We start from the raw sequence: 26,748 nt of genomic DNA, 5'->3' as shown, positions 1-26,748 counted from the left end.
ATTTTTCAACTTCCCGTGTAGGTAGAAGGCTGACCCCATCTTCACGAAATTTGGTAGGTGGCTTCCCTGTGCTAACCAAAACCGATGTACGTACTTATTTCGGTGGTATGACGGCACTGTCGAACGCCATATTGAACTTTCCAACATCACTAATTCTCCAACTTCCCGTGTAGGTAGAAGGCTGAAATTTGGCAGGCTCATTCCTTACAGCTTACTTACAAAAGTTAAGCAGGTTTCATTTCGAAATTCTACACGTAACGGTCATAACGATCAACAACGTCCGCCATGTTGAACTTTCTTATTCATGGCCCTATCTTCACGAAATTTGGTAGGTAGCTTCCCTGCGCTAACCGAAACCAATGTACGTACTTATTTTGGTGGTATGACGGCACTGTCAGCCGCCATATTGAACTTTCCAACGTCACTAATTCTCCAACTTCCCGTGTAGGTAGAAGGCTGAAATTTGGCAGGCTCATTCCTTACAGCTTACTTACAAAAGTTAAGCAGGTTTCATTTCGAAATTCTACGCGTAACGGTCATAACGATCAACAACGTCCGCCATGTTGAACTTTCTTATTCATGGCCCTATCTTCACCAAATTTGGTAGGTAGCTTCCCTGCGCTAACCGAAACCAATGTACGTACTTATTTTGGTGGTATGACGGCACTGTCAGCCGCCATATTGAACTTTCCAACGTCACTAATTCTCCAACTTCCCGTGTAGGTAGAAGGCTGAAATTTGGCAGGCTCATTCCTTACAGCTTACTTACAAAAGTTAAGCAGGTTTCATTTCAAAATTCTACGCGTAACGGTCATAACGGTTTACAACGTTCGCCATGTTGAACTTTCTTATTTATGGCCCCATCTTCACGAAATTTGGTAGGTGGCTTCCCTGAGCTAACCAAAACCGATCCCCACCTGCAGCAAAAGGTGGGATATGGACAGAATTCGACGCTGAAGTCCTTGCATCTCAGCAGCATCGGACAACTGACACTGACGTCCTAATTGAAATGCGCAGGTACTCAGAAGAGAGGCCAATTCCTCGGGATCAGGATCCACTATGTTGATGGAAAAAAAAATTATCAACATTCCCCTCTTTGAGCAAACTTGCCAAGAAGCACCTGGGAGTGGTTGCAACCTCAGTGCCAGCAGAGAGGATTTTTTCAAAGGCAGGACAGTTAATAAGTACCAGGCGAAGTGCAATAAAATCAAAAAATGTGAATATGATACTGTTCCTGAACAAAAATCTTTAATCTGTTCTGCACAGGGGGGTGGGGGGATATTTCTTTGAGCGTGTTTACACTTTATTGTATTTTTTATTGTATATTGTATTCCCACTAATTATGTTTTATTTTTCATTTTCTTCAAAGGCGGTTCTCTAATTTTGTGCACTTTATTTAAGAAAATACATTTTGTGTTACTTGTGTTTTATAATAAAGTATTTATTTACTTTGCCTAAATTCTGTCCTGGGTTTTAACTAATTAATAAAAAAATCACATAACACTTAAAGTTAATGAAAATTAATTCAGCTTTAGAAATTTGATGATGCGTTCACCTTATTTATTAAAAAATATCGATATTGGTATCGGAGATACTGCCCCTGTATTTACTTGGTATCGGATCGATACCAGATCTTGTAGTATCGATAGCACACCACTAATGCCCGGAGATGGCACCTGCCTTTTCCATTCTCTTTGTTACATATTGCACGGCCATATCAGGCTCACTCTTGATATCCAGAGGAACATTGTGTCTTATGTATTGAATGACTAGGAAAGGTTCAAGGTGTGGACTGATGACGGTACAGGAGATAATTATACTACACAGGAGCACTAGAAGAGTGAAATGCTTAAGCCCTTCACCTATGGTTTTGCATGTGAGTTGATGGCTGCCGCTGAATTGTTCGGTTGTCGCTTTCAAGAGTACCGAAATGGCTGAATATTTTACACCTTTCGACAACTGCCAATGCCTCTTAAACATCTTAGATTCACAGGTGAAGATTTGAGTAGTGGACACTTTGATGTTTATGAATGTTTAAACTCTCAAAAGCTGGATGTGAAGTTATCGATGAAACCGGTTGTATGCTTACAACGCTTGACAAATGCCGAATGTCACTTCAACACAACAAGTCCTGCAAATACTTTCGTAATTGAAACAAACCATGAAACTCAAACCGATTATGACAGCAGCAATCCAAGCTGTGAGATTTGAAACAAGATTACTGTTCACATGGCCAACTGTACGTTGCATGCTCAAGAGTAAGCGCAGCGCACAGCTTGGTCATATTACAACCGGAGGGCCGAACTCACAATGTGGTATACAAAGAGATCCATAACAAATAATTATTGGTATATTTTCCCTCAGTTTAAAAAGGTTTACTTTTCTTCTTAATAAAAATATTAAGGCAGTACTTCGCCGCTGCGAAGCGCGGGTATTTTGCTAGTTAAACCAATAAATGTTTGAACCAATTTTAATAGATGTTAACATGCACATACATCAGACATGTTTTGCAAAAATTTCATGAGTACTTTGGATTACTTAATAAATGCAAGTAGACTTTTTAAAATATTTGGAGGGGCCCCACATTGCAATCTGCCACTGGTTGAAAGGAGAAGAAGAACTCCTAACATTAAAAAAATTACACAATCCAGAGCATCATGGCATAATCTTTCATCTTTGAGACATTTTGCAATTTATCTCCTGTTTTGGCTTTATGCTTTTATTCTTTATTCTACCTTTGGTAGTTTTGTTTTTTTCTTTGCCCTTTTCATTAGTACCGTCCAGCTTAGTTGATTTTATGTTTAGTATTTTTTTTAATGTTTATTTTTTTCTTTTAGAGTTTCAGTTGATTTTCTTTGAATTAATTATTTTGTTTGAAAATTTGTTTCTGTTTCATTATTTAATCAAGTGCAGTGGAACCTCGGGTCATGACCGTAATTCATTCCAAAACTCTGGTCGCAACCCGATTTGGTCGTGACCCGAAGTAATTTCCCCCATAGGATTGTATGTAAATACAATTAATCCGTTCTGGACTTTACAAGCTGTATGTAAATATATTTTTTTTTAAAGATTTTTAAGCACAAAAATAGTTAATTATACCATAGAATGCACAGTGTAATAGTAAACTAAATGTAAAAACATTGAATAACACTGAGAAAACCTTGAACAGAGAAAACTAACAATGCAAAAGTTCACGCTATAGCCTTACAAACCACTCTCTGTAAACACTTTTTTTAAATGAGTTTTAAGCACAGGGAAAAAAATGAACATTTGAAAAATCCGTAATTTATACAAAAACTAACCATAAACAACCAAGAAAACTAACCTTGCATGAGTCGAGTTCTGCCATGAAGGAAGTGAGGAGGAACAGGGTGGAGAGGAGATTACAGTTTTGAGGTAAAGTCTGTGACAATGCGGGATCACTGCATGCTCCCATCTCACTTCCAGGAGCCCTTAAACCCGTCACCGTCGGTAATGTTACCGATAAGCACGACAGTGAGGCACTACAATGGAGCAATCGGATGGTGCAAAAAGTGCCAAGTGATTTTATTAAATCAACAAAACAACAATCAAAAACAAAGTCCAAATTAAATAAAGTACAGTGCTTTCAGAATCCTTCAATAAATAAATGATCCCATAAAAACAGAAGTGAAATTGAGGTTAAAATCCAATAGAAAAAAGTCTTCATTAAATACAGCGAGATTAAAACAATGCTCGAAGCAGTCTATTTAAAACAAAGCCCAGTGCATTCTTTAACTGCCTTCTCGGCCTTTCTGCCTTTTTTAACTACCTTCTTGCGTTCTCTCTCTCTCTCTCTCTAGCTCGCTCGCTCTCTCGCACTCCCTCTCTCTCTCGTTCGCTCGCTCCCTGCACAGGGAATACACAGGGAGAGACTGAACAAATGTGGAAATCATCGCCGCATACGAACCGGAAGGGAAACTGGCTTGTTCATCACCCGAGTGTGTGGTCGTGAACAGGTGCAAAAGTTTGGCAAACTTTTTGGTCATAACCCGATTTGTACGTGGCCCAAGACGTTCGTGACCAGAGGTTCCACTGTATATATTTTGTTAGATTTCCTATAGGAAAGATGTTTTTGGTTTTCCTATTTTGGAAATTAATCTTAATGGTTAGACCACCCCCTTATTTCTGACATTGCATCCTTTATAAATTAAAATACATGAACATAGGAACAAAATGAGGAACCCCTCAACCCAGTTGACACACCTGCCCACCAGGAGGCAGTGTTGGACATGTCCAGTGAGGGAACCCCATCACTGTTGCTGAAGTCAATAGGACAGTGCAAGGAGATGTTGAGGACCCTGGGCTTTGTTGGGATAGTGTTGGTAACATATTTAAACAGAGTCATATGTAAGGAAGGTAAATTAATGCTGGAATGTCCATATTTATTAGAGACAAAAGTCCTACAGGTCCTCAGCTGTCTTTTGACTATACAGTAGACCCCTGCAAAGTCGCAGTTCAGAGTTCACAGACTCAGTCATTCGCGGATTTTTCCTTAGAACCTAACTAATAATTGTTAGTGGAAACCACAAATATCCTCCACATTTTTAGGGCATTTTGGCAATACTGTACTGTAGAGAGAACAGGAAGCAGCTGTAGAGAAAACCGCGACTTGGGATGGTGAAAATAGCCAATAGAATTTGAAACTGCAACTCCCAGTAGTCCCTGCAGTGGCTCTGATTGGTCTTCTGCTGAGGGAGCTGGGGCTGTTGACGTCAAAGGTTGTCAGCGCGGCTTTTAAAAATGGGGCCGGTGACCAAAAGCAAAAAAATAAAAGTTTTTATAATTTGTGTTTCAAGTTCCTGTCTGTCTGCCTTCTTTTGGGTTACCTGTACTTATTCATTTTGTCCTGGATCGTTTTGTGTATCTGGATTGTCTGCCATCTGCCTGTGTATATGAGGATTGTAAGTGAATTCATGGCCATCCTGCAAAGAAAGGAGCACTCCTGAACCCGTCCACCTGTCTTCACCATTTCAGGAACTACCGGTAGGACTATCTGTACATTCCCATTCAACATGCGGATCTCTGGACTATCTATTTTTATTATTACATTTCACCCATTGCTGTTTTTCATGAACTTTTTCATGATTTACTGTGTGTGTTTTGTTTGTGCTTTGTTGTATTTAATGTCTTATCGTCATAAGGTAATCAGGGGTGGTATTGTTGTTTTCTTATTTCATTTGTTTTCATTACATTCTTTATTTGCTGTTTGATTACCGGTTTGCTTTGCTTTTGTCTCTCAAGGCTGGGTGCGTCTCTGGAATCTCCACCAAAAAAATAAATAAATTGCCGTCTTCTCGATTGCGGCTTCTCCCGCGACGCTACGCTTACTTAAAAGCCTGAACAGTACCTGCCCTTTTTGGCTGATTGCTTTGACATTCTCTGCTCTTGTTGGGGGTTGTGCTCCCCTATGATGTTTGTCTATTGTTTAATCGATAACTAACTGCATACTGAGCTCCTTTTACTTCTGAAAGAGACACGTTTGTTTGAAGTGTTTGAATAAAGTTCCTGTATCTACGATCTCCTGTGTTTCTGTGCAATTCTGTAACCCAAGCTGCACTAAGACTATCCTGCAAGCATTAGCGCTTACCTCTGTGTGCTTGTGTGCAGCCAGTTCAAGCGCAGTTGGCTCAGTGATTTACTGAGTTTCGTCCATGGCGTCAGTTGCACTTTGTACATATTGTTCCAGTAGTTTTTTAAATAGTTTTTTACAGTTCATTAGCAGTGTGTTGTACTGTGTTGCAGTAATTTTGATGCTCTTTGCATGAAAAAAAATGTGTGCTATTAAAATTTCACTTTTTCTTTATTAATTGTGATGTTTACAATTAATTGGGATGCATTAACCCCCAAGTATGTGGCAGTTAAAGAGTTAAAGCCCCAAGATGCCGCCAAAACGAGTTGCACCGTCTAAGGCTTCTGGCAATAAAAACGCGCTTGTATGAATTACAGTCCATATAGCGGTAACATCGGTATTTTACATTCTAGCACTGCGGGAGACATAGCAGTACAGTATACGGGTTTACCTTTACATTCTTTATTTTTAGGTAATGTATTAAGCTGAGTTTGAAATTAAATTAAAGTGTTTTGGGGGCATGTTTAGGGTTTAAACTATGAAAATAGCAATTTTTTTAACCATATCCAAAATTCACGTTTTTTCACAATTTGCAGGCACTCTAGGAACGTAACCCCCGTGAATTTTGGGAGTGTATTGTACACCCACCAAACACCAGTGCCATCTGTAACAGAGAAAAAAACGACTCCAGGATGCTGAGCAAAATAAATTTTTCCTAGTCTTCTTCTGTCCAATGTCTGTGTTCTTTGGCCCATTTTAACCTTTTCTTTATATTTGGCAGTTTCACATATGGCTATTTTTTTGAAACTGTGCTTGTCAAGCCAGCATCCCATATCCATCTTTTCTCTGGTGCAGATTACACTGGTGTGTATTAAGAGAAGATGTTGACTAAAGAGCTGTAAGGCATTTGTTTCTCGCACTGCACACTCCAATGTCCTTCTCCTCATATGCAGTTGCCCATCTTGGCCTTCCCTCTTTTTCTATCCTAGTTGCATTCAATTCACCTTCTTCTCTCAAGACAGTAGCAGACATCTTTGTATAAAATCTTCAGTTTCTTGGCAGTCTGTCAAATGAAATAACCTTCATTCTGCAAAACAACAACAGGCGAACATGCTTCTTGAGAAAGCTGTTTTATTTTGGCTGTTTCTGAACCCAGAACTGAACTTTATGAACTTTAATACTTTGCAGCCCAAGTGAACAGAGTAACTGTATTTAGTTTTGCAGTGCTAGTACAATTACAAAGGCTTCTCTAACAACCAGTTAGCATGAAAACACAGCTATTTAAGGACAAGCTAATGGTGTTGAGCAACTCTAGTAATGCCATGGCTATATTATTCAATCAATTAAATGTTATCTTGACAAAAATGGTATCTATTTCTGTCAAAAACATGAACATTTCTGGGTGACCCAAAACGTATGACTGGTAGTGTATCAAGTCAAGTCATATTTATTTATAAAAACACATTTAGTAACAATAGAAGTTATACCAAAGTGCTGTACAAAGGAACATACAGGGTGATCCAGATCTAATTATGCAATTTTCATTGCGCTATAACTTATTAAGCTTATTACATAGAAAATCACCTGAAAAATCCTGGACCATTGAGAAGTGTGTGAATTGACGACATGAAGAATCGTCTTCACGCTGAACTGGAATTGTCCCCGCATAAATCAAAGTCATCCAAATGATCTGGTTCTGCATAATTAGATCAGGACCACCCTGTATAAGACTACTGTAAAACAAACAATTACAGTGGGATGCAAAAGTTTGGGCAACCTTGTTAATAGTCATTATTTTCCTGTATAAATCGTTGGTTGTTACGATAAAAAATGTCAGTTAAATATATCATATAGGAGACACACAAAGTGATATTTGAGAAGTGAAATGAAGTTTATTGGATTTATAGAAAGTGTGCAATAATTGTTCAAACAAAATCAGGCAGGTGCATACATTTGGGCACCGTTGTCATTTTATTGATTCCAAAACTTTTAGAACTAATTATTGGAACTCAAATTGGCTTGGTAAGCTCAGTGACCCCTGACCTACAAAAACAGGTGAATCCTATAATGAGAAAGAGTATTTAAGGGGGTCAATTGTAAGTTTCCCTCCTCCTTTAATTTTCTCTGAAGAGTAGCAACATGGGGGTCACAAAACAACTCTCAAATGACCTAAAGACAAAGATTGTTCACCATCATGGTTTAGGGGAAGGATACAGAAAGCTGTCCCAGAGATTTAAGCTGTCTGTTTCCACAGTTAGGAACATATTGAGGAAATGGAAGACCACAGGCTCAGTTCAAGTTAAGGCTCGAAGTGGCAGACCAAGAAAGATTTCGGATAGACAGAAGCGATGAATGGTGAGAACAGTCAGAGTCAACCCACAGACCAGCACCAAAGACCTACAACATCATCTTGCAGCAGATGGAGTCACTGTGCATCGTTCAACCATTCGGCGCACTTTACACAAGGAGATGCTGTATGCGAGAGTGATGCAGAGGAAGCCTTTTCTCCACCCACAGCACAAACAGAGCCGCTTGAGGTCTGCTCAAGCACATTTGGACAAGCCAGCTTCATTTTGGAATAAGGTGCTGTGGACTGATGAAACTAAAATTGAGTTATTTGGGCATAACAAGGGCGTTATGCATGGAGGAAAAAGAACACAGCATTCCAAGAAAAACACCTGCTACCTACAGTAAAATATGGTGGTGGTTCCATCATGCTGTGGGGCTGTGTGGCCAGTGCAGGGACTGGGAATCTTGTCAAAGTTGAGGGACGCATGGATTCCACTCAGTATCAGCAGATTCTGGAGACCAATGTCCAGGAATCAGTGACAAAGCTGAAGCTGCGCCGGGGCTGGATCTTTCAACAAGACAACGACCCGAAACACTGCTCAAAATCCACTAAGGCATTCATGCAGAGGAACAAGTACAACGTTCTGGAATGGCCATCTCAGTCCCCAGACCTGAATATAATTGAAAATCTGTGGTGTGAGTTAAAGAGAGCTGTCCATGCTCGGAAGCCATCAAACCTGAATGAACTAGAGATGTTTTGTAAAGAGGAATGGTCCAAAATACCTTCAACCACAATCCAGACTCTCATTGGAACCTACAGGAAGCGTTTAGAGGCTGTAGTTTATGCAAAAGGCGGATCTACTAAATATTGATTTCATTTCTTTTTTGTGGTGCCCAAATTTATGCACCTGCCTGATTTTGTTTGAACAATTATTGCACACTTTCTGTAAATCCAATAAACTTAATTTCCCTTCTCAAATATCACTGTGTGTGTCTCCTATATGATATATTTAACTGAAAATATGACTATTAACAAGGTTGCCCAAACTTTTGCATCCCACTGTACATAAAACAGTTTGTAATGACTATTTCATTTCCTCCTCTCCATTGTGCCAACCTTACCCACAATGAAAAGCAGAAGAGAAAAAGTGGGTTTTTAATCGAGTCTTAAAAACCTCAATAGTAAGAGAAGATCTGATGTGGAATGGCAGATCGTTCCAAAGCCTAGGAGCAACAACTTTAAAAGCCCTGTCACCCCTTGACTGCAACTGCAAGGAGTAGTTGAGCAGATGACCTCAAAACCCTCGTTCCTGAGAGAAGATGAAGGAGATCACAGATATATTTTGGGTCGAAACCATGCAAGGCCTTCAATACAAAGAATAAAATTTTAAAATCAATCCGAAATCTCACCCGGTAAGCCAGTGGAGAAAGGCCAGTACAGGTGAGACATGCTTTCTTTTTCTAGTGCTGGTTAGAAATCAAGTTGCTGCATTTTGAACCAGTTAAAGGCACAACAGGGCACATTTAGGCAATCCCATACATTCAGAATTGCAATCATCTAGATGTAATGTAATAAAAGCATGAATCACTAATAACAAATCCTTCTGTGAAAGAAAGAGATTTAATTTTGAGATTTGCCTCAATTGGTAAAAGCTGAGATTTGTCTGTCAAAACTTAGTGACGACTCAAACCAGGTTCTTGACATCATTATGAATTTTTGCTGTCAGCGAGCCTAAGTGAGTGCCAGTTTCATTAGTGAAGGATGTAGGGCCTCTGTTTTATTTTCATTCAGTTGGAGGAAATTTTGCACCATCCAAAGCTTAATACCATCAATACACTCCATCAGCTTTTATTTTACAGATAAAGCAATGTCAGGGCTAACTTTAAGATTAAGCTGGGTATCATCAGCATAACGATGACAATCAATACCGTGTATGTTTAGATTTATTCCAAGCAACATCAATATGGGCTCTTGAGTCTTTTTATTAAACAGGGAAGGGTTTATGAAGAGGAGAGACAAAACTAGATAAATTAAAATAAGTAAGAGTGCTTACACATAGGATAATATTCAGATGCTTTTGGGGAAATTTTATTATTCATTTCTTCAAAGACAGATATATTTTTAATGAAGTATTTTGTAGTAATAAATTAACAGAGACACCGAATGTAATTAGGTATATTAGTATTGGAAATAATAGTACAGCGGAGCAGTTAAAACTGAGCCCAAATAGTCTTCTGGTGGCTGAAAGAGCATTAAAGGCAGCAGATATCACCTGAAGTGATGCAAACATTCCATGTTTCAATATACATATACGATTAAAAATGCAAATGCTATGAAATATATACTTAAAAATGTACATTAACTGCAGACCTTTTTTTAAATTAGGTGCTTATTATTTCTAATGTAATAAAATGTGGTTACTTTGAAACCAGAGGTCATGTGGCTGAAGATCATAGAAACACATCAGGTAAGCTGATTATGTGTTTTTGTTTTATTAAACCAGTATTTTATATTTTAATACATTCTTTTTAATCATGGCGATGTGTTGCATTCTAGTTAAGTATGCAAGTAAAAATTTTACTGTATTTTATACTTGTGACAACTTACTTGACTACTACCACCACTATCGTTAGTTGTAGTATTTTGTATTTCTTAAACTTAAATTTTTAAAAGACCTACACACTGAAAGATAAAATCAACTCTAAGCTGAAGTCCGCCTGTGTAAACGTGATTTGAGTTGCCCACCATACGTGACAATCTGCTACCATTTCAATCATTTTGTTCTGGGGATTTGTTTTGCCGTCAGGAAGGTCTATTGAGTGTGTATAAGAGGGAAAGATAGAGAATGTACAGGTTGAAATAACCTCTCGAAAGGTAAGTTTGAAGAATAAATCACAGAATGCTTCTCTCTTTGCCAATGCTCTTTACATGGAAGTTTTTCATAAATGTATACAGCACACTTTTTTGTGAAATCTCAATGAAAAATAAACTTTTCTGCATAAATTTCCTAGGACAGTAGGTGAATCAAATTTCAACAGACTCAGTCCACTGGGAGCCGAGTACAGTAGTTTCAGGCAGACAGACACTTTATGCAAACACAGCTAAAGAACAAAAACAACAAATGCTGTGCTCCTCAATATTACATATGGCACCTGAAACCTGAGGTGACCCAGTTAAGTACAGTTGTGATAGGGCTGTGTGCCAAATCAGAGATTACCAACATCATGTTTGTGTCCCAGATGGCCATTCGTAAATTCATTGGTGTAGGAAGAAGGGTGACAAACATGGCTGGGCAGACAGCGTGGCTTAGTGGCTAAGGCACTGGACTGTAAGGGTCCTCACTGAATCCCCACCATGTGATCTTCAATGAGTTACTCATCCTTGGAACAAAATGTCTTTAACATCTTTGCGTCATGTGTACTATGGGATGGCACTTTAAGAAATAATGTTTGTTGTTTACTGTAATCAGTTACACAAAACAATCCTCTATCCATCTATGCACCTGTTATCTATTCTATACTAGCTGAAATACCCAGCGTTGCCCGGGAGGAAGATAAAGTTGTTTTTTTTAATTGTTTGAAAAAATATCATTAAAAAAAACACAACATTAAAAATAAAAATAAATTAACAAACGATGAAGACTCACTGTTATCATCTAGTTGAGGATCAGAACCGGCCAACTCTATTTAATTTCAAAAGCAGCAGGGGTGCGGTAGCGCTCAAAAATAAAGAATGCTGACAATCGCCTCCCGTTCGTCCTCTGGTGGTTGTTCTGAGTGTCATCTGGATGCTAACATGCATACAAGCCCACAAGATCACCCCCCACCCTACCCAGAAGGGGGTGGGTTACAGCTAATTTCATCCTACAGTATTTTTAGTCAAGCAATGAGAAACATATGTACTAAGTTTTGTGAAAATCACTCCAGCCGTTCGGGAAGTGATTCTGGAACATACATACATACACACAAACATACATTGATTTTTATATATATAGATATATATATAAAAACCCAATGTCTGTCTGTATGTCTGTCCACTTTTCACGAGAGAACTACTTAACGGATTTTTTCTATAATATGCTGGAACATTCTTGTTGATTTTGCGACTTCTCTTATCATGCTAAGTATCATAGTTTGCTTGCGGTACTGATTTATTTGCGCAAATCCGAGAGACACGCAGTGGGCCCTCCTCACTCACGCACCAGCCTCGGGGCGTATCTTACATCCCTTAAGCTAACGAGCGAGAGAACTACTTAACGGATTTAGATTGTTTTTTTTTTCTATAATTTGCTTGAATATTCCAGTTGATTTTGCAACTTCTCTCATTGCACTAAGAATCATAGTTCACTTGCAGGAGCGATATATTCATGCTAATCTAAGACAGAGGCTGCGGGCCAAGGGGAGGGGGAAGCATGATGTCAGGAGTGGGGAGCCGGAGAGGGCCCTCCTCACTGTTCTGTTTCACTACTACTGTACATGGGCAAGGCCATAGGGGATGGCTAGTCTTTATTAAAGCAGATACTGAAATGACAGATTAAAGGACGTGTAATAAATTATAAAGAACACAAGAAAAGCAACAATTAGTAATGATTTGTTAAATTCACCAAAGTGTTTGTGTTCACTGGTGACCTTGTTCACCAAATATTTTTCTAGAAATTTGCCATGCTGCCGACAGCACCACATGATGCTTTGCTAGGCTAGCGTGACCTAACAGAGCTGTAGAAGCGAATGTTGTATGGGACAGATCCCAAGAATATAATGCTTATCTTAACTTACTCACTTACTTAGATCCTTCCCATGCTATGTGGATTATCGGGCAGCAAGGGTTCTCCAGCGGTTCTGATCTTGGGCGAGTGCTTTGATGTCATCCCTTGTTGGGCTCTGTGCCTTCAGGTCTTGCACGAAAGTTCTTCTGCATCTAATTCGGGGGCATCCTCATGGTCGTTTAGCGCCAGGAGTTGCTACCTCATTGCCCCCTTAGGGATCCGATTGTTCTCTATGTGGAGGATATGGCCGGCCAGTCAGAGTCTTCGGCATGCAACAATGTTATGGAGTTTGTATGAGCCACTCCTTCGAAGAACATCTTCAAGTCGCTCTACCTCTCGCCATGTGTTGGAGCATACCTTGCCTCCGCTTAGCTAGCAATACCTGTTTGTTCAGCAGACATTATCATCTACAGATTGTTAAGGAGTAACATTTGATGTTTTTGAGAGAGAGATCAGAGCTACTTGTGTTTTAGAGGGTAGCTGCTGATTGGCAGAGATATCACGGCCATGTGCTTTTCTTCTCACATGGGGGACACTCTCCCATCAGAGCTGAACACTAACAGATACAGTGACAACGTTAGATGTTGGAGCATACCTACCTTCACCTTGGCCAGAATAACATTCTTTTTAAAATATGTCCTGTTTCACTGCTATGTGGGCAGCGCCACAAGGGACAGCTGATTCATTATAAAATCCTCTTGATCCATTGTAGGGTCCTGGGATGTATTCTGGTAGGGCACCAGTTCACTTCAAAATGGTCTATCATCCTTTGTTTTATTTCATTTTCTCATACAGGGTAACAAAACACAATATAAAGCAACCAATCATGATTGGTCTTGATGAAACTACATAATTCAAATCAATGAAATTTATTTTTGTATTTCACTCTTCCTTGACTGAAGGCTCAGAATGCTGCAACAGGTTCCGAGGCATAATATACAACGCCCTCTAAAATGTTTGGGATAAAAACACATTTTTCCTTGATTTACCCCTCTGCTCCACAATGTATAATTACAAATCAAATAATTCAGACGTGATTTAAAGTGCACATTGCAGACTTTCATTTAAGGGTATTTGCGTAAAGCACTTTTTATACCATGATGTTTGTGTACATAGCAATGGCAGATATATCAAAGCAGTCATATTTAGTACTTTGTTGCATGCAGTGACTGCTTGACGTCTGTGATTCGTAGATATCACCAGGTGCTGAGTATCTGCCAAGTTTCTGATGCGGCCATCTTCAGCTCCTGCTTGTTTCCCTTAGCTGATGACACCTGAAATCGCTCATTCATGTAAATATTCAGAGCCTTTGCTGTGGCACTCCAAATTTTGTTCAGCTGCATTCTGCTTGCTTTAATTCTTCTTGTCATATGTCTAGAACTTGACTGGTGTTCACCTGTGGCAAACTGAATTCACTGGAAGTTGTTCATGTAACCAAGGAAGTGTAGCTCATTTGTAGTTTGTTTTGAGCTCCTCACTTGTGATCATCAATTTTGCAACCTTTTTCTGTAACGCTTGCTCCTAAATAGTCCACAGACAGATGTTTACTCGATTATGTTGACCTGTTTTGTAAGTCACTTTGGATAAATATAAATGCAAATGACTGCTCACTGCATCTTGGCCCACGTGGCCAGCAGCTGGTCAAGCTCTGTCTGTGATTTGACTCTCTGTAGCTTCTGAGCCAACATCTTGTATATTTTTTTTATTGCACTGCAGAGAAGTCCTGTTTTGTCTTTAAAATAATATCCGCCAACTCCTGCCCTACTCAGTCCTGATTACCTTGAGCCCTAAAGCATACTATAGCTATGAAAAAAAAATGTATCCTCAAGGACTTTTCTCAATTGTTTTGAGATCCTACAGTATTTAGGATTATAACGCATTTAATTTGGAGTTTATGCCATTTATTGATGTGTAACAACTCTATCATCTCAAAGTGGAAAAGACATCCTAGAGAGGCATCACACCAAAGATAACTAAGAACAGAAAATTGACCGCCTTCACAAGTTGTCACATGACTTGTAACCCAATAAAACACTTGAAAGTCTACGAGAAGGTGAAGATTTTTTATAGACCTGACAGTAAATGATAAAGAACAGAGTCGCATGGCGATGCGACTTTCCTCACCTTCACCAGAACAAAGCCGTGATGCTGCCCTTCACAGATAACCTGAAGTAGGCCACCTTCACGTAATCCACTCTCACTGTGTCCTTCTTTCAGAACTGACTTAGATCTAAAGCCGTCTGATTTTTCAGGTGAGGTTTTTCTCTTGGCAATTCTGCCATGTACTGTCAGCGTTCCACCACGCATCGTAGCACACAGAGTGGCGGGAAGACAGGACTTTCAGGGCGTTCAGCTCTGATTTTCATTATCATTATTTTTTTTTCTTTTATTCACTTGAGTAGGAACAAGGTGGCTTGCTGGATCTGGCTTGTATTTGTAATATTATCAAAATCAGGTCTTTCAACTAAAAATGATAGCTATTCATATTTTATTTGGCTCCAATATGTCTTTACTACTACAAAGATAGCCAGCTATTAATCCATTTTCGAGCTTGATTTATTGATTTCATGGTCATTGCTGGACTGACACCTCTACCTGTACCATAATATGTAAGGCAGGAACCAACAGTGGAAACTCAGTGCATCATGGGATACACTCGGACACATGGTGACTGGATCATTAGAGTGCTACACCAACAGTAACATTATGCATGTGACATCCAACTGTTAAAGGTCAGCCCCAGAAACTCCTCCATGAAACATTTGCCGTGTTAAAACCTGATAATGCAGGGGTATAAGGTATATTATAGAGAAGCCCCAAAGCATCAATGTTACCATGCTTAGTCAGAAAATGTAAAGAGATGGATTTGGCAGGCCACATGGGGCAGAGAATAAGAAACCAGAAGATAAGGAGCAGGGTCAAAACCAAAAAAAGAGACAACACCACTTGTCAGACCAAATTCACAAAACAAAAGCCAGAAAAGCGTGGCCAGAAAGTTAATACAAAAATGAAAAAATGTACCCTAAAGCCTTTGAGAAACTATCCACAATATTAGACAGGGTTTCTAACATATTGTCGGTTTAAATATATTTGCATTGATGATCTCAAACGTAGCAATTTCATGACCGTAACAACAGGAGAAAACATCTTGACAATCAACTTTCAAAATGGTGGTGCCCATGAAAAAATAAAAGGCATTGCATAAATTTCAAAACAAAATGATGAAATAATTCATTTGGAAACTGAATGTTACAATATTATTCAGAGTGACTAAGATAAAATACAAAACGCTCTGAAAAATGTATTGAGTTTGAGAAAAATAACTCCTCACAATCACAACATTAAGTAGCCTTGAACAAAATCTCTACTGTTGTCATTTTTAACTGACACTGTGCCATAGGAGAGGTGCTCTCTTATGATTTTCCTGATTATTTTATATTAATTTAATTTTTTTTCTATGTGTCATTAATTTCATTGTATTGTTTTTTCTCTTCTTACATATTGTTATTGTCAATTTACATGCCAATTACCAATTTATTGATGTTTGTTTACTGTTGCTATAGCTGTTTCTATGCATTTGACACTTATATCATGACACTGCCAGCATAAAACATGCGTAACTCTCTCACTTCTGTCTCTTCTGCTGACTCATGAATGTATGGCTACGTTCAACTCTAACTCTATCATTGTTTGCTGACAACACAACACTTGGGGCTCTCATCAGCAATGGGGATGAGTCAGCTTACAGAATGGAGATATGACAACTAGATGACTGTTTCAAGTGCAACATAGGATGGACAAGATGGAAGAGATGATTGTTGACTTTATAAAGGCCCGTGCTTCCCACACTTCACTGCACATCAAGTGGTCTGTGGTGAAATTGGTCAAGAGTTCATGGCAGCTGACCTTAAGACTACTTCCTTGTCCACAAAGGCACAGCAGTGCCTCTGCTTCCTTTGGCAGCAGTAAGCCTACATCCTCCTATCCTCTCCACATTCTACAGTGGCACCATCAAGAGCATTCTGACCAGCTGCATCACTGTCTGGTTTGGGAACTTTATTGTCTCTGACTGCAAGGTCTTACAATGGCTAATACACACAGAAAAGGTCATTGGGACCCCCTGCCTTTTATCAAAGGCATCTTTATCAAGTGTGGCATTCGGAAAGCCTTCAGCATTGCAAAGGACAACTCCCGTCCTTCATATGATCTCTTTGTCCCTCTTCCATCTGGCAGAAGCTACCATAGCATCAAAACCAGTTCAGCGAGGTCCTGCAACAACATCTAATCCTTGGCTGTCCAGACTCTGAACTCTGCTGCCAAAACCTCCTCATATCTGTTCCTTGTGGTTTATTTATTTTCAGAATATCAATTACTGCTGTTGTCTTTATTATTGGTTGCTGTTATTGTTAAGATATTTATTACTATCCATTTTAATTTATCTATTATTTATTCATCTTTCTCTTTATAGTATAATGTGATATAGTTATCTGCTTGTCTTGCAGTTGTCCTATGTTTGTGTATATGTTGTATCGTAGTCCTGGGGAGCGTAATTTTGTACCACTGTATGCTGCGATACAGTGTATGGATAGTGTTATAACAAACCCAGTTGACTTGATATGGCAGTACAAGTAAATGTTTGGTCATTTCCTGAATTAATTTCCTTTCGGTCCCACACCTGTTTTTTTATTTCACATTTTAGTTTTGGCGATACAATCTCTTGACTATCAGTGTGTAACCTTTACTAGTCATTTTAACTATTTTTTTCTGTAATCTCATGGACAATTTCCTCAGTTGTCCTTCTCAGGAAAATCTTTCTAGTTTCCCATCTTTGAAGAACATTGCTGAATATTTCTGATTCCCACTTGGTAGCTCCATACCTCCACTTCTTGACTCTCAAGACAGCAGACATCATTTATACTTTTTAAAACATGTTCGCAGGTCACATCCAACCTGAAAGGAGAATAGATAGATAGATAGAAAGATAGATAGATAGTGTGAATCCCAGGGGTGTGGACAGCCACCCTAACCCAACACAGACAGGCAGAGACACAAGTTTGCCATAATGCACACGTTTATTTCTGTGGGGAAGCGCTTTTCACTGCTCCGCACAGCACAGTACACCAAACACCAAAATACAGTCCAAGCCAAAAGTCTTTCCTGATTCTTCTTCTCTGTCTCCACTCCTTTCCTGGTGGTGACCACAGGCCCCAGCATGGTTGAGCTTCTCTGCTCCAAACCTGTGACCCTGCTGCAACCTAGGGGAGCTGCCCTTAGGCGTTCTGGGGAGATAGTGTACCTGGTCCTTTGATGATCGAGGTGTGTCCCACCAGTCAACCACAATAGATAGATAGATAGATAGATAGATAGATAGATAGATAGATAGATAGATAGATAGATAGATAGATAGATAGATAGATAGATAGATAGATGTCCACACACACTCCATGGTCTGAAGACATACACCAGAATGGTTAAAAAGAAGAAACTTAAAAAGCAAAAACCTTCTGACTTGGCAGTCACAGTGACAGTGAAGCGCCATACATGTGTAGCGTCATTGATGTACAGGTGCCCCAGTAGCGTTTTCTGACACAATTCTGTGTCATTAGGGCCAAAGCTAAATTCAGCAGCATCAGCAATTTTCAATTGGAGTCTTCATATATACAAAAGACACTCATTTTCCATCCAATTTCTCCCTTTCCTATTAAGTCAAGCTGCTGTCTATCCAGGTCCATCCATAGGTCTGATTTTATTAAACTCATTTTACTTGTGCTTCTGTTTTAATCACATTTGGAATCTTAAGTTAGAGAATGATAATCTATAATGTTTGAATAATTGTGTAAACCTTTACTCCTGCTTGTTTTGGTGTTCTGTTTTCTTGCCTGTTGTTAAAGATATAAGAGATGAGAGTAATGCTTATCCACAGCAGTAGTCAAGCCTGGTGGTGACAGGTTGGTAAGTTGGCTATAGTGAAGACTTGGGAAGCTCTGTTCATGTCTACGTGATAAAGAGTTTGTAAGAACAAGATCAACATTGGCCCTTCCACAATAAAACACCTGTTGTCCAGTTTACTTTAAATTGTGTTTTATGATTTGAAGTACACTAATATTGCTTCACTATCTTTTTATTTATAAGTTTTAAAACATTTTCTGTACATTTTTTCTCTGTATTTTTTTTCTGTAAACAATCCTTGGACTTCTAGCAGCAACTGCAATTTTCAGTTGAAGTCTTATTAAGTTTAACATGAGTGATGCTCAAGCAAAGACATTTTCCTTCCTGTTTGTTCATTACTGAGACTCCACTTAATAAGATATTGCTTTGGCTTAGTAAAAAAAATGTAACTTTTTGTTTGCCTTTAAATAAAAAAGAAAAAACAAATCATCCTTCATTTAAAAAAAAAAAAAACTTCCATTTATTAATGTGTGGTGATCTGGCAGCATGCAGTAAGATATTTTCATGCTAAGTTTCAGCCGCAGACCTTACATTTGAAGCCACAGAAGGAGTTCTACAATTATTACTTTCCGCTGTTTTCCATGTCTGGTTAGTCTCTATTTCAAACATCAAAAGTTTCACACTGACCTCTGGATCCAACCTATTTAGACCATGGAGTCACTAAAAGCATTACATCACATCTCATGCTTTAGGGATTCACGGGTCCATTCAGCTCTCAAATTCAGTCCATCAGCTAGCAACATGATGGATGGAATCAAGTTTACAAAATGTGTGACTCAGTCAAGCAAAGTCGACCAGCTAAGGAAGGGTATTGGAGAGAGCAAATTTAGATTTTTTCATTTATGAGGTATTTTGATTTAATATAGTGCCTCCATAAAAAGGTTGTTTAAGGTTGTGTCACAGCCCATTGTCTTAGACAATGAAAATACAGGACATTTGGCAGAAGGAAATAATAATAGATTCCTATTATAAAACTTTCTGCAAATACAGTGCCATTTTACCGGGACATATTGAGAATTTTGTGCAGCCCTGACACCCATGCCGCCATTCTCCTGCCCTCTTTCTTTCTAGAAGTGCCCATCCTCTGTTCCATTCAGGTCACATACTCTTCGTCCTTTCTTATAATGTTATTGGTGCCATAAGGCATGTGGGTGGGGCTTATATGTTAGTCTATTAGGACTCTTTAGCTTAGGGTCAGACATCTTTCCTGAAGGTGTAGTATTAAACAATATTTATGCATGTGTTTTGCCTGTTTTGTTTTTTTTATTTTATTTAACTCTCTTTTCTGTTTTGATAAAGTTTATTTTGATTACCATCTTGTGTTCACAATATGGTTGGGATGTGTCATGTGACCCTGATCGTTACACCATTGTCAGCATTGATTTTGCCTGCACAAACACAAATGATCTTTAAGTGCATTATTCCTCTGTGGATATTCTACCCTACACTTTGAAAGGTTTACTTACCTCAGCAGTAACATTTATGTCACTGGGAACTCTTTCTGTGAAGTCAGTAGATGGAATGGGAGAGCATGGGAGGGTCATGAGGTCACTGGAAAGGGGTGTGTGGCGCTCCTGATATCTATACAAAAGGAAGAAGGTCCAAGTCTTTAGAGTCCTGGTGTTTCCTGTCTTTGCTATATGGTTGCGAGACATGGGCGCTATCCACCGACCTGAGACGAAGACTGGACTCCTTTGTTACTGTGTCCCTTCGGAGAATCCTTGGGTACCGCTGGTTTGACTTTGTGTTGAAAGAGCAGTTGCTTACAGTGTGCTGAATGAAGCACATTCCCTGTATTGTGAGGGACCGTCAGTTATGGCACAACGGCCATGTGGCGCAATTTCCTGAGGATGATCTGGCTTGCAGGGTCCTCATTGCTAAAGACCTGAGTGGCTGGACCAGGCCAACAGGATGCCCACGTAACCTCTGGGTACGGCAGATAGATAGTCATTTCCAGAGGGTGTGACTGTACCGTGTCTGACTGGGGGTTGCCAACCAGGGTTCCAAGCTGTTTCGTCATGTGGTAGGTGCAGCAATGTGCTGTACCATTGCATGCTCCCCAACCTGACCTGACCTGACCTGACTTTAATTCTCGTTAGTAGTAGTTGCTTTATTATATCAAGTAGCCCTAAGCTAGGTTTGTTTTCTGGTTTCTCATTCCTTTTTGTCTTCAACTCCTGATTCATGTTTTGCTCTTTAAAATTTGTAGTTGCCTGCTTAATTTTGATCATCCAATTTAGACGCATTGCTATTCCTAACTGACTTTGTTCAAGTGCTGGGGTCTAACTTATAAAGTGGATTTGAGTGTGAAAATATTCATACGGCAAAAATCAGGAAGACCCGCATGCCAAAAATATCTGATTTATAAATCATTGCGTATACATATTTGTATTTATATTTATCTTGTAAACTAGGGGGTTTTGCCTCCTGCTTGCTTAGCTCGCCAACCCCAAGGCCTGCGCTACACGCCAGCAACTTCACATCTCTGCTGCTCATGTATGTGGATTTCACTTTCACCAAACAACAAATCTTTTAATTCTCGCAGACAGGCCTCTTCATTAGGAAGAAACACTACTTTTCCCTGATGGCAGCATGAATTAGATGATCGACAAGTCTCCAACTTAAGGTTTAAGGCCGAACAATATATTTGATCTCTTATCGCTGTTCTGTTATTTCACCGAGTAATAATTTCCGTTTGTTAGCACTAATGCAATCTTTACTATCAGTTTTTTGAGACTTTCGAATTTTACTACTTTCATTATCTCTAACCTGCTCTGCATGTGTATCGCGCCAATGTTTTTGAATTCTTTATGATGTTCTACTTTGTCATCTACCCTTATGTCTATTATTTCCTGCCCCGGGCATGGTTAAATCTCTTGGCACAAAGTCACTTCTCGTGGGACTTAAAAGTATCTCTCTGAAAAAGTCTCATCTCATCCCAGAATTTTTTATATAATAGAGAGATGTATATACATGAACGTGAACCCCATCCTGAAACAACCCTATATGGAGCATGCTAATCAACTTTGTACAGTACATATACAATGAACAGGTTTATCTGTAAGGATGAGACACTGGCCACAAGAGGAGAGAAGCAAATAGCAAAACAATGGAAGAGAGATAGATAAAAGTTCTTGTCTCAGAAGTAAAGGAACACAAAAAACTTATTTGGTGGCCTAAGCATGGCTGTCACAAACAAGCACAAATATGCTGAATGGCAGCATGTAAGTACTTCTATGTATGCTTGTGTTCTGGCCACACCATGCCTGAAATAGAAAATAATAATAATAATAATAATAATAATAATAATAATAATAATAATAATAATAATAATAATAAGGAATAACTTCAAAGTACAGCAGAGGCGAAAAAGTGATTGCTTGTCACTGGCAGAGTATGAGTGCAATGGGAGAGGAAAAATCACATCTACGCTCGCTCCCTGATTTCAATCTGTGAATGGCATCTGTAATTGGAGATGCCTTATTATGCAGCATTATGACAGAGCAGGCAGATGTGGCAGATGAGAGAGTTGAAGAAGAATCAGATAAAGAAGAATCATGCTTAACGTATGTCTAAGAGTGAAACAAGCACACTTGCGCAATATATACAGTGGCCAATAGGTTGGTAGAGTCTCAGGAGCAAGGCCATCTACTATAGCTCCATATCAAAGAGGTTTGGAGTTGTAAGGCTTTTATGCTGTGCCACATTATGTAGCACGGTGAATGTAATCACGAGGTAGGTAGAGCAGCCTCCTACCTACCCCATCCAGACACTGCCACCTGTATCTAGGAAGTCCTACACTGTACCCCACAACTGAGTGCACAAGAAAAAATGAATAGGTAGAGTTGGATTTTGAGAAGTCTGTCTCTCTAATGCCTGGTCCACCTCAGCACATTGTCCAAGAGGATGGGTTTTTGAAGTCTAAATCGGCTCATAAGCCAGTCATCATAATGGGCAAAAAAATAATAATAATAAAAATATTGCCAGTCCGAAAAGCTTGTTCACTTCATAGATGGCCATTTGCAGTCTAGTCTTCAAGCAACGCCAAACAAGCCAAGTTGTGGAAAACTGTTAGGCTAAGAATAGGATGTAAGGCATGAAATTTAGAGCTTTCTGTATTCACCTGTGTTTTTTTATTTTTGGCAATTTTTGAAAATAAGGGATTGAATTGGCTTCTGATCCTGAGTAGTTGATAAATGGTAATCAATATTAACTGAATAAAAAATAAGAATAAGAAGTTCTTCAGTGCAATATGCACTATTGGACCTCCTAAAAGTGAAATAAAATAGATTCTACACATCATAATCATTGCTTTTGTTATAATAATGGTTCAGCCATATGAGTTATTATGCACAAGAGTCACCATTTAGGTGGTTGATCAAGGATGTTGTCATTCCCCACTTTCTTGAACAATCTCCTGGACAATCTGAGGTGCAACCTGGCAGCGTCAAATGGACTGAAACTTAATGTCCCAGAGGTGTTCTACTGGATTTAGGTCAGGCAAGTGTGGGGGCCAGTCAATGGTGTCAATTCCTTCATCCTCCAGGAACTGCCCACATAATCTCGCCACATGAGGCTGGGCATTGTCCTGCACCAGGGTGAGCCCATGACCCACTGCACCAGCTTAGGGTCTGACAATGGGTCCAAGGATTTCATCCCAATACCTTATGGGGAAAAATGTCAGTGGCCTCCACCTGTTAAACCATTCCTGTTTTGGGGATTGTCTCATTGTTGCCCCTCTAGTGCACCCGTTGTTAATTTCATTAAAACCAAAGCAGCTAAAACTGATTAGCAGCCCCCTCTGCTACTTAACTGACCAGAACTTTCATTGATTAAAAAGTGTTCTGTCAATTTTTTTGAGCAGTATGTATGTATATATGACCAACACCTTCCAAACCCCTCCTTATTAATCCCCCACTCCTTACAACCACCCCTCACTTGCTATATATTGCCTTTGATTCCTGTATGTCTAATCATTTTCCTCTGATGATGACACCTGGTAGGTCGTCGAAAGTTAGGGAATTAAAAAACAAAAAATATGTGAATTATTTTCTCCCTTTATGGATCTGCAAGTACAAATATGCAACTTGTATCACAGACCTTTGCCTCCATGTACATATAGAGTACATATATATATTTGTAGTTGGAGATCCACAAAGGGAGAGAATGAATCACGTATCATAAAGTAGTTTTTATTCCTGAGCTTTCAGCTCCTGCCAGGAGCCATCATCAGAGGACATTGATTTATATGCACACAGATTCAACTGGACACATTTAACTGGGACAATGTACAAGTAAGATTTAAGGTCAGCACTAAAAGTGCCAGTGAGATGGGTGAATCTTGGCTATCAAATGAAAACGCCATCAACAGACATTTGGACATGAACCCAGCATATGCAAACTAAAGAAGTAGAACATCCTCATAATAAATAAAACTTTACGACCAACAGCCTCCTAACCCCACCTCATTATTCCCCGCACCACCACCTAATTTTGCTATATATTGCCTTTGATTCTTGTATGTCTAATCATTATCCTCTGATGACGGCTCCTGACAGGAGCTGAAAGCTGAGGAATAAAAACTACTTTATGATATGTGATCCATTCTCTCCCTCTGTGGATCTCCAACTACAAATAAGCAAACTGTATCAAAGACCTTCACTTCCACACACAAACACACACACACACATATATATATATATATATATATATATATATATATATATATATATATATATATAAAATTTTATTTTTTTAAATATGCACAAACAAAAGCATAAAGGGTTTGGACACCAGCTGGTGGAAATGAAACAAACACCAGTTAACAACAGATCATGGTAATGGTTTTCCAGATGCAAGTCCAATATGAGACATACTTGAGATGGCAATTGAGCTGATTATACGTAAGGTGGCAGAGGTGGAAGGGGTGGGTTCAGGAGGGGATGTCAAATGTCATCAAGCCTTCAATCTTTGGATCTGCAGACAGATGAAGAGGAGAGGCACAACTCTATATTTAAGGACTCTTTTCCTCTTAATTATATATTTGTCATATGTACAAAAACATTACAGCTCTGAAAGGGAATGCAAAACATGTAGGCCTGAACATTAATGGTGAAAAATACAAAGAAATGGGGATATGAACACATGGAAATGCTCATCCCAAAGTTTTAAGAGATATAAAAATCAAAAAACTTTAAAAATATATGTGATAGTACAGCGTTTCTCAACCTTTAAGTATTTGCGACCTGAGTTTTTATAACAGTTTTAATCACGCCCCCCCTAAGGTTTTTTTGAAAGGAGCCCACTAATACCAATTTGTTCTCTTTTAATCTATACTAATAAAAGGCAAAGCCCTCACTCACTCACTCACTCATCACTAATTCTCCAACTTCCCGTGTAGGTAGAAGGCTGAAATTTGGCAGGCTTATTCCTTACAGCTTACTTATAAAAGTTAAGCAGGTATCATTTCGAAATTCTACGCGTAATGGTCATAATGGTCGATAACGGTCAACAACGTCCGCCATGTTGAACTTTCTTATTTATGGCCCCATCTCCACGAAATTTGGTAGGCGGCTTCCCTGCGCTAACCAAAATCAATGTACGTACTTATTTCGATGGTATGACGCCACTGTCATCCGCCATATTGAACTTTCCAACGTCACTAATTTTCCAACTTCCCATGTAGGTAGAAGGCTGACCCCATCTTCACAAAATTTGGTAGGTGGCTTCCCTGCGCTAACCGAAACCAATGTACGTACTGTCACAAAACGAGACAAAGACAGATAAAGGTTTGGGGCAGCCACCCATATAATTTGGTATCCTGGCTGCAAAAGTCGTTTTTTTAAAGCAACTAGCACTGAAGTGCATACAATGGAGTCCAAAACCAGACTGCGGGAAAAGGGAAAAGGGTAGGCTTTTAAAGGGGAAGACAGGAAGTGAGGTCATAAGGATCGGGCACGTGTTCATTATTCATTGGATCAGGCCCGGATGTGACATCAGGGGGGCCAGAGCTGGTAAGGTCTGTTTCCATTGGTTCAGTCCCAGAAGTGATGTCAAGAGAGCCAGGTGGAGCCTCCCGGGTTTGGTCTACAGGGAAGTGAGAAAGAGAGTTAGTGCACTCTGCCACATCCCGGCATGCCTCAGAACTGCCTTTACTCGAGCCCTTTAGCTGCCTCCCATGCATGCATGCGTGACAGTACTTATTTTGGTGGTATGATGCCACTGTCAGCCGCCATATTGAACTTTCCAACGTCACTAATTCTCCAACTTCCCATGTAGGTAGAAGGCTGAAATTTGGCACTTATTTCAGTGGTATGATGCCACTGTCGGCCGCCATATTGAACTTTTCAACAGTCTTTGTTACTTATGGGCCCATCTTCAAGAAATTTGATAGGCAGGTTCCCAACGCTAACTGAATCCTACTTACGTTCATATATACGTCCATAGCCTGCAGCTCGGTCACCGTGTGAGGCGTTGTTGGGTCCCCCATCCCAATGCCTCCCACGTTGTTGGCTGCCTGCCTATATAAGGCCGTCCGTCGCTCCAGTCTCTACATTCCCTTCCTTGCTTCGCCACGGGATTCACGTCTCCCTGCTGATAACTACAACCTTTTAATTTAATCCACGGCTTCTCCGCTGTTTTATTGTTCATTTATTACGATTATAGTTATTGTGTAGGTATTTTAGACTTACTTTACATTGTTAAGGTACACATTTCCTTTATCATTCCAACCGTACCCCCATTACCATGTCTATCGAGGTGATCACCATCGATCAAAGAACTGTCACTTACCGAGTGGTTTCCATGCCCGGAGATGGCAACTACCTTTTTCATTCTCTTTGTTACATATTGCATGGCCATATCAGGCTCACTCTTGATATCTGGAGGAACATTGTGTCTTATGTATTAAATGACTGGGACAGGTTCAAGGTGTGGAGTGATGACGGTACAGGAGATAATTATTCTACACAGGAGCACTAGAAGAGTGAAATGCTTAAGCCCTTCACCTATGCTTCTGCATGTGAGTTGATGGCTATCGCTGAATTGTTCGGTTGTCACTTTCAAGTGTACCAAAATGGCCAAATATTTTACACCTTTCGACAACCGCCAATGCCTCTTAAACATCTTAGATTGACAGGTGACGATTTCAGTAGT

This window comes from Polypterus senegalus, chromosome 6, assembly GCF_016835505.1.
Source record: "Polypterus senegalus isolate Bchr_013 chromosome 6, ASM1683550v1, whole genome shotgun sequence".
Taxonomy (NCBI): Eukaryota; Metazoa; Chordata; class Cladistia; order Polypteriformes; family Polypteridae; genus Polypterus; species Polypterus senegalus.
This window is presented reverse-complemented; position numbering follows the sequence as displayed.